Source organism: Cynara cardunculus, assembly GCF_001531365.2.
Source record: "Cynara cardunculus var. scolymus isolate 2C chromosome LG 15, CcrdV1, whole genome shotgun sequence".
NCBI lineage: Eukaryota > Viridiplantae > Streptophyta > Magnoliopsida > Asterales > Asteraceae > Cynara > Cynara cardunculus.
The window spans coordinates 11,690,162-11,696,658 of NC_037542.1; positions in this window are offsets into that span (position 1 = coordinate 11,690,162).

Here is a 6,497-nt window from a genome sequence, read left to right on the forward strand (position 1 = left end):
TTTCATGAAAAAATTTCATAAGATTAAACAATGAAATCGACAGATGAAGGTGGTTTGCACGGTTTACACAAATGAGGGCGGTTTTCATATGATCACTCCTCTAAAAACATATATATATATATATATATATATATATAATAGTTATATAATAATATATAAACGATAATATATATATATATGTATATTGATATATAAAATAAAAATAATAATAATAAATATAAATCCATGAAATAACAACTTACTTTCATAAATTTTTTTATTATAGCATTCTACTTTTGTTTTTTCTTATTACATCAATGTACTTTCAAATTATTTTTATTAAAGCATCGCACTTTAAAAAATCTACCCATAATAACAATGGGTAACCTGTTACCTTTTAAACCGGTTAACCCCTTGACTTTTTTTGCTTATGTGGCTTTAATGAGATGATGTGGATGACACATCGTTTTCATAACTTAACTAAAATAAAAATAAAAACCTATTTCAAATTATTATTAGTGATTTTCATTATTCATTGTTATGATCTAAAAAAACATTTAATTTTTTTTACTTTTTCTTATTAAGTTGCATGCAAATTAAATATTATAGAGTAAAATATTTATTAAATAAATATGAAACATTATTTTCGAGATATATTTTATTTGTAAAAAATGTAACACTTCTTATTTTATGTTGTTCAAATAAATACATATATTTTAAAGTTTTCTTTAAAATGTTAACGAAATAAATTGTGATCTACAATTTTTTAATATTGTTATATTGATAAATAATTCAATTTTGAACAAATATAATATATTCTTTAAAAAATATTTTTTTTTGGTAAAAAAGGAACAATTCTTATTTCTTTTTTTTTCAAAAAACACATATTTTTTTAAAATATCAGCGAAATAAGTTATGTTCTACTAATTTTATTAATATTGGTATATTAATGAATAACATGTAAAAAAATTTAAATATTAAAATAAAAATAAAAAATACAATGTTTAATAAAAACTAGTATATGTTATAATAAAATAATTTTGAAAGTACAATGATGTAGTAAGAAAGTCACATCGCTATAGTACATGTGGACAACCTATATGGACAATGAGGTGGCATGAAAACCTAGTATAATGGGTAAATTTAAATCAAAAGGTTACCCAATGCTATAATGGGTAAATTTTTTAAAGTACAATGTCCTAATAAAAAATAGTTTGAAAGTACATTGTTATAATAAGAAAAACTAGAATTACAATGCTATAATAAATAAATTTATGAAAGTAGATTGTTATTTTGTGCATTTTACCCATATTAATAATGATAGAATATTTTTTTATAAAATATATAATGTAAGGAATTATATATATAGGTTCAAACGAGAACGTTTGTGATTTACGATAATGCGAGAACAACCTATTAATTTAAAAATTTTACATCAATAATTTAAATTATATTAAATATAAATAAGTCAATAAGGACGGTAATGTAATCAAGTATTTTTATAATTTTTATCTTATTTTAATTAATTAGAATTATCTCATCTTTTTTTTGTTGAGATTGATCAAGTTCATTGTATCACTTTCTGCTATCATTTTCTTCCCATGGGTTCATAGTATCCTTTTTTTTGACCTAAAATGAAGGATTTGAATGTTGTAGGTTAGTAATTAAGAATTTTGATGTTTATCACATGTTATAAACATCCCAATTCGAAATTATATGAAGATAGTTCTGTTGATAATGATGAAAGTTCAATAATAGTGTGATAACTACTTCATAGTTTTTTTTTCCCTAAATCGATTGTGTTATCGTCAGTACTATAATGATATGGGTTTTCTTTATCACATGTGATAAAAGGTACATGAAATTGTGAATGTCAACATTTTTAGTCGATTTATAGTTATTGGTACATGTTAATTTGAGTTTAATGTTATAGTAGTTTTGTAATTGAGAATTTATAAACATCCCAATTTGAATTGCATGTTACTGTAATAGGTTGATCATCACATGATTATCACACTTATATCACATCAAATTGTATAGTCAATATTTTAAGTTAAGTCTAGCCAAACAGAATCCTTGCGTTAATTCTAACCGAGTAGAAAACTTCAACACCTTATTTGTTTAGGGCTTACCATCCATGCATAGATGGATGCAAACTAGAATTTTTTTTTTTTTGTTAGGCCACGATAACGATGTTTAACAAACACTTTAGGTAAATTTATAAGGGGAAAATACCATCCGTTATTTATATGGGATTAATACCGGTTGAAAAACTACGTGGTTGGTTGATACGTTTTCATTTTTCATCAAGAGTTTAAATCTAAAATCATGAGGCTAAGGACGATTTGTAGACCCTTTTCTCTCTCCGATATTTGCTTCCGTTTCTTCTCCAAATGCAAGTATATATATAATGAGTGATATAAGCTAAGAAATCAAAATCGTAATTAGGAAGGCAAAAGAAACAGGTCACATACCCACCAAAAATTGATATCCGCAGAAGAAGGGAACAATGGCCTCACACAGAGTTGTGCATTTCGTTCTCTTCTTCCTCTTGGCCGCTGCTTCTTTGGCCTTTTCTTCATCGATTTCATGTAACGATTCATCTCGCTTTTTTGTTTCTATCCTACCCATCCACGTATACATTCATTGATGTTTTTCCTTTTTGTGATTTTCTTTACTTGATCAGTTGATAAGATGCTTGAATCTCATGTGTCAAACGACAAACCACTTAAGCGTATGTTCCATCCCCTCTTTCTCGTCTTTGCTATAATGGTTCCATGGAGAAAAAAGGTAATGTTAGCTATTGATTGATGATTTGCAGCTTGCCCGGTTGACTTTGAGCGCAAGAACTATACAGATTTGACAAGCCACTGCAAGGGACCTCATTACCAACCGAAACCATGTTGTGATGCCCTTGCAAGAATCGCTTGCCCTCACTTGGATGTGATCAATGACCTCTCAAACGATTGTGCAATTGCTATGTTTGGTAACATCAATTACCACGGCCATTACCCTACAGGTCTTTTCGCTAGAATGTGCAGCGACGGCAAAAAAGGACTCAAGTGCCCGTAAGAAATGATCTACCCTGCAGGAAACACTGCAACATACCTACATGCTACCTCCCACTGTTAATATGTTATACTTCATCGCCATTGTATATATATATATATATACACACACACATATACATATTACTCGTTATTTTATGCATGGTCACTCTGAATCTTTAATTGGAAAAAGACATTGTTCAGTTATGAATTGTAAACATGATGTACATAAATATCAAAGATAGAATCATACTATACGTGCTTGCTTGTAATTTCTTACAACTAAATAGAAGCATGATAATGAAGCTTTTCTTAATGAATCAAACTAGTTCATTCAACCTTAAATTGATTCACTAGTGTGTGTGTATATATATATATATATATACATATACAACCAATACAACCCAATTAATTGAGATATTTATGGAAATGATAAGAGTTCATTTATTATGATTTAAATATTTACGGAAGATGAATATGGTTCATTAATAATGATCAATACTTTATATTAATAAACAATCAAAAATTTATGAAATCATATATTCATCAAATTAAATGGACGGTTGAGATTGAGTTGTATTGGTTGTACAAATGTAAATGATTGTATAATAACCAATATATATATATATATATATATATATATATAGGATCATTTGAGACCAACTTGTTTTCATGAGACCCATAAAACTGCCTTTTTACACTTGAAGCTTTAGAGTAAAATATTGTGAAACTAACCTTTGATGGTGTTTTTGTTATGAAGGTTCAGATTCTTTTTATTTTTACAATGTTTTGCTGTGAAATTTCAAGTAAAAAATGTGGTCTCATAGATCTCATTGAAAAAGGTTGGTCTCACATAGAGTTGTTCATCGGTGGGATGACCCGTTAAATCCAGCTCATCTATCCTGCTAAAAATACGGGCTTGGACAATCATTATCGAGAAAATGAACGGGTCCGGGTTTGTTTGTTAAAATTAACGGGCAGACATGGACAATGTAAATATATATATGGACATGTCCACCCAACCCGTTTATATTTTATAATTAACATTTTTTCATCATTAACTAAAATTATAATAAATATATTTTAAAATTAAATTATTAAAGTTATAGGATAAGACTCTTTGGTTATTCTTGAGAAACCAAAACGGTAAGAGCTTGTTTGTTTACCTTTTAATGTGAATATTAATGTTTTACATAAAAAATAGGATGCATTATTGATTTTATGTAAATCTGAATTTTATTTTTCATTTCTCTCTCCACTTGTTGAGATCTATGTATCATTTTAGTTGCTTAAAATTTTAATTGCAACGGTGTTTTCATTTTCTTTTTTGCTTCCACATTTGTTAATTTAAAAAAACATATACATAATATATTTTATTTTTAATTAAAAATGAATATAATCAATAATCCTTTTGAAATCCTTTTTTATTTTATTTTTAATTTGAAAAATCACTAACATATATCTATTATTTTTTATTAAAATAAATTTCATCAATAATCTTTTTAAATATAAGTATTTTTTTGGTATATTTGTTTTATTTTATATAATATAAGTATTTTTTTTTCAAAAAATGTTTAGGGACTTTATCGTTCAAAATATGAATATTCATTGTCTTTTTTCATGTTTTTTTCCATTATTTACTACGTTAATTAGTTTTATAGAACATAAGAATGTATCTAACAAGTTTTAGAATGTCCAAAGAATTATTTAACAAGTTTTGGAATATCCAATGATTTAATCATTCCAAACACTAAATTCCATTGGATTTTTTTAAAAATTTTCCTTGTTTTTAAGGGGAACTATCTTGTATCAATGGCATTTCTATAATTATGTAATCATTTCTTTTTTTTGTTTTTTTTTTTTATATTTTATCTTTTTGTCGTCTTTTTTTCTTTTTATACTAATTTAATTTAACTATCTTATTTAATTATAAATATATACTATTATAAATATTATTTTTTATTCTATAAAAAATTAATACCAAAAAATATTATTTTTATCATAATTTTTATAAAAAAATATATTTTCTTTTCTCTTTTAATATTTTTTTAAAAACGTTACTTTTTCTTAATAATTATATAATAACGATCCTTAAACGTAACTTTTTAATAGTTGTTTATTAAAAAATATTTTTTTTATATTGCCAAACTACATATTAAATCCAATATAATAATACTATTATTAAATCCTTACGTATTATAAAAAAATTTATTCAACAACTATTTGGATAGATTAAAATCAGGGAAACCGTGACTTAAAAATCGTTTTCCTACTTATTTGATCTGTGAGACAGACAAACTATAATATGTAGCATCTTTTTGGGTTAAAATAATCCAAGTAATCAATTTTTAAAAGTTCAATAATTTATTTATTAAAAAACATATATAAGAATGGATTTTTTTTAAATAACTATGACTCTCTGAATTGCACGATATTAATTATTTTATTTTATTTTATTCACAATCTTTTAATTATATCATTTTAAAAAATATTAAAATGACCTAAAATTTTTGAAATACTACTTTTCATTAAAGTGATTACATTTTTAAGTCTTTTATAAATATCTCATTTATTTTTCAAATTATTATATTTTTAGTGTCGTTCCGGGTCTAATATTGTAATTAGTCAAAATAGTTTAAAATTTCATCAAACATTGTATGATTGACATAAATTAGTGAAACTAATATATTTTAACTAGAAGGTTACTTGTGCAATGCAACGAGATATATTTTGATTTTAATAGTTTATTTTATTCTTTATCTCATTCGATGTTATAATATGGTCTTATGTGATTTTGAAAAAAACGATGATGTTCTTATTTTGGAATAAAATATAAATTTGAAAATATCACAAAAATTTGACAAAAATATATCGATATTAATATCAAATTAACTATTTAAAATTCCTATTTGTGTGTAATTCTTTAATTTAATTTTTTATTATAATTTAATTTAGGTTCAATAACGAAGTAATTTATATTTGGTTTAATAATATAATTTTCTTATAAATATAATAATAAAGTATTTTGTTAGAACTCAATGATTATCCTAATTATATTTTAGATTTTTTATATTTAAAATGAGATGATTATCTTGTATTTGATTATGTTTATCTGTCATTAGCTACACGAATTCAAATATGAAGATTTAATAAGTTGTACTTACTGGTCGGTTATATTTCACACCTTCAGACTAATGAAATTGGGCCACAAAGCAAGTATACAATACGGCCCAACGTCGTCTTTCCAAGTAATAAAGTGGTACAAGTACCAGATTATCGTCCACAAAGATTGTAGCCAAAGTTAGATTAGAGTCCAATGAAAGAGATGATTTCAGATGACGATTTTGAAGACTTTTGTTTGATTTTAAGGTTATCCAAAACAGAATACAGAATATATAAAATAAGCAAGGGTGTAAGACTTAAGGTGAGACCCAAACACAAATTCCAGCAGCCAATGCTGTAGCAATGCTA